The sequence below is a fragment of the Leptodactylus fuscus genome, chromosome 4 (genome assembly GCF_031893055.1).
Source record: "Leptodactylus fuscus isolate aLepFus1 chromosome 4, aLepFus1.hap2, whole genome shotgun sequence".
NCBI lineage: Eukaryota > Metazoa > Chordata > Amphibia > Anura > Leptodactylidae > Leptodactylus > Leptodactylus fuscus.
Window position 1 is genome coordinate 41,148,783 of NC_134268.1, and position 2,500 is coordinate 41,151,282.

The 2,500-nt window shown below is 53.7% G+C and overlaps 1 non-coding gene and 2 pseudogenes across 1 annotated transcript; all 3 read right to left on the bottom strand.

The window, feature by feature from the left end:
- Positions 1 to 450: 450 nt before the first annotated feature.
- Positions 451 to 569, bottom strand: LOC142201737 (5S ribosomal RNA). Its single transcript, XR_012715631.1, has one exon. It is a non-coding gene; the product is annotated as a 5S ribosomal RNA (ribosomal RNA).
- Positions 570 to 1,290: 721 nt separating this feature from the next.
- LOC142201505 (5S ribosomal RNA) lies at positions 1,291 to 1,409 on the bottom strand (annotated as a pseudogene).
- A 721-nt stretch (positions 1,410 to 2,130) lies between these two features.
- LOC142201601 (5S ribosomal RNA) lies at positions 2,131 to 2,239 on the bottom strand (annotated as a pseudogene).
- Positions 2,240 to 2,500: the final 261 nt, after the last annotated feature.

Below are 2,500 nucleotides of genomic sequence, written 5' to 3' on the forward strand. Positions count from 1 at the left end.
CTGGGCCGGAGCCCGTTGTCCAGGAGTCGGCTAAGGAAGAAGGTGAGATGGTTGCCCGTGCCTGGAAGCAAAGCTGCTTTTCAGTCGGCTTCTCTTTTCCTAGGGCGCGTTGCCTGCAAAGATGTTCAGCCTGTGTTGCCCTGTAAATTGGTCTGCAGGTTACTAGCTATGGCCTCCAGCCCGGCGGGAGGCCCAGATGCTATGGAAATGAAGCCTGCTATTATTAAAAGTAAAATGCCACAACGCTGGTGGCCACCACGCCCGCTGCGGCTGCAGCTGCAGCTGCTAAGAGTGATAGCGATACGAATGAGAATACTAGGATTTTGCAAGGACTAAAGAGTGCAAGAGAGAAAGCGAATGTAAAAGAAGCAAGTGTGCAGTGTAAAAAGTGAATGTAAAAATGGCATAGAGGAGAGTGACCCCCTGCTGGTGGAAGTGAGGAAAAGCAAAAGCCTACAGCACCTGGTATTCCCAGGCGGTCTCCCATCCAAGTACTAACCAGGCCCGACCCTGCTTAGCTTCCGAGATCAGACGAGATCGGGCATGTTCAGGGTGGTGTGGCCGTAGGCAAAGACAGGCCTCTCACTTATTCCTCTTCTACTTTGCAGCCTGGCTGCCGGCAGCTCTTTGCACTACTCCACGCTAAGCCTTTTTCTTCACTTTTTGCCTTTTCTTAAGGGAACTTCATATTCCAGCAGGAGCAGTGCAAGGGCTGGGGGCGGCCCTTATACCCACAGGTGTGGTTCAGCAACCAGTCACAGGCCGCAGCCGCCCTCTTTCAAAAGGGCTGGGCGCAGGGTCTGCGCAGGGCTAAGAAACCATCCCGGGGGTGAAAGAAAGAGCAAGCTGGGCCGGAGCCCGTTGTCCAGGAGTCGGCTGAGGAAGAAGGTGAGATGGTTGCCCGTGCCTGGAAGCGAAGCTGCTTTTCAGTCGGCTTCTCTTTTCCTAGGGCGCGTTGCCTGCAAAGATGTTCAGCCTGTGTTGCCCTGTAAATTGGTCTGCAGGTTACTAGCTATGGCCTCCAGCCCGGCGGGAGGCCCAGATGCCATGGAAATGAAGCCTGCTATTATTAAAAGTAAAAAGCCACAACGCTGGTGGCCACCACGCCCGCTGCGGCTGCAGCTGCTAAGAGTGATAGCGGTACGAATGAGAATACTAGGATTTTGCAAGGACTAAAGAGTGCAAGAGAGAAAGCGAATGTAAAAGAAGCAAGTGTGCAGTGTAAAAAGTGAATGTAAAAATGGCATAGAGGAGAGTGACCCCTTGCTGGTGGAAGTGAGGCAAAGCAAAAGCTTACAGCACTTGGTATTCCTAGGCGGTCTCCCATCCAAGTACTAACCAGGCCCGACCCTGCTTAGCTTCCAAGACCAGTCGAGATCAGGCGTGTTCAGGGTGGTGTGGCCGTAGGCAGAGACAGGCCTCTCACTTACTCCTCTTCTACTTTGCAGCCTGGCTGCCGGCAGCTTTTTGCACTACTCCACGCTAGGCCTTTTTCTTCACTTTTTGCCTTCTCTTAAGAGAACTTCATATTCCAGCAGGAGCAGTGCAAGGGCTGGGGGCGGCCCTTATACCCACAGGTGTGGTTCAGCAACCAGTCACAGGCCGCAGCCGCCCTCTTTCAAAAGGGCTGGGCGCAGGGTCTGCGCAGGGCTAAGAAACCATCCCGGGGGTGAAAGAAAGAGCAAGCTGGGCCGGAGCCCGTTGTCCAGGAGTCGGCTAAGGAAGAAGGTGAGATGGTTGCCCGTGCCTGGAAGCGTAGCTGCTTTTCAGTCGGCTTCTCTTTTCCTAGGGCGCGTTGCCTGCAAAGATGTTCAGCCTGTGTTGCCCTGTAAATTGGTCTGCAGGTTACTAGCTATGGCCTCCAGCCCGGCGGGAGGCCCAGATGCTATGGAAATGAAGCCTGCTATTATTAAAAGTAAAAAGCCACAACGCTGGTGGCCACCACGCCCGCTGCGGCTGCAGCTGCTAAGAGTGATAGAGGTACGAATGAGAATACTAGGATTTTGCAAGGACTAAAGAGTGCAAGAGAGAAAGCGAATGTAAAAGAAGCAAGTGTGCAGTGTAAAAAGTGAATGTAAAAATGGCATAGAGGAGAGTGACCCCCTGCTGGTGGAAGTGAGGAAAAGCAAAAGCCTACAGCACTTGGTATTCCCAGGCGGTCTCCCATCCAAGTACTAACCAGGCCCAACCCTGCTTAGCTTCCAAGATCAGCCGTGTTCAGGGTAGTGTGGCCGTAGGCAGAGACAGGCGTCTCACTTACTCCTCTTCTACTTTGCAGCCTGGCTGCCGGCAGCTCTTTGCACTACTCCAAGCTAGGCCTTTTACTTCACTTTTTGCCTTCTCTTAAGGGAACTTCATATTCCAGCAGGAGCAGTGCAAGGGCTGGGGGCGGCCCTTATACCCACAGGTGTGGTTCAGCAACCAGTCACAGGCCGCAGCCGCCCTCTTTCAAAAGGGCTGGGCGCAGGGTCTGCGCAGGGCTAAGAAACCATCCCGGGGG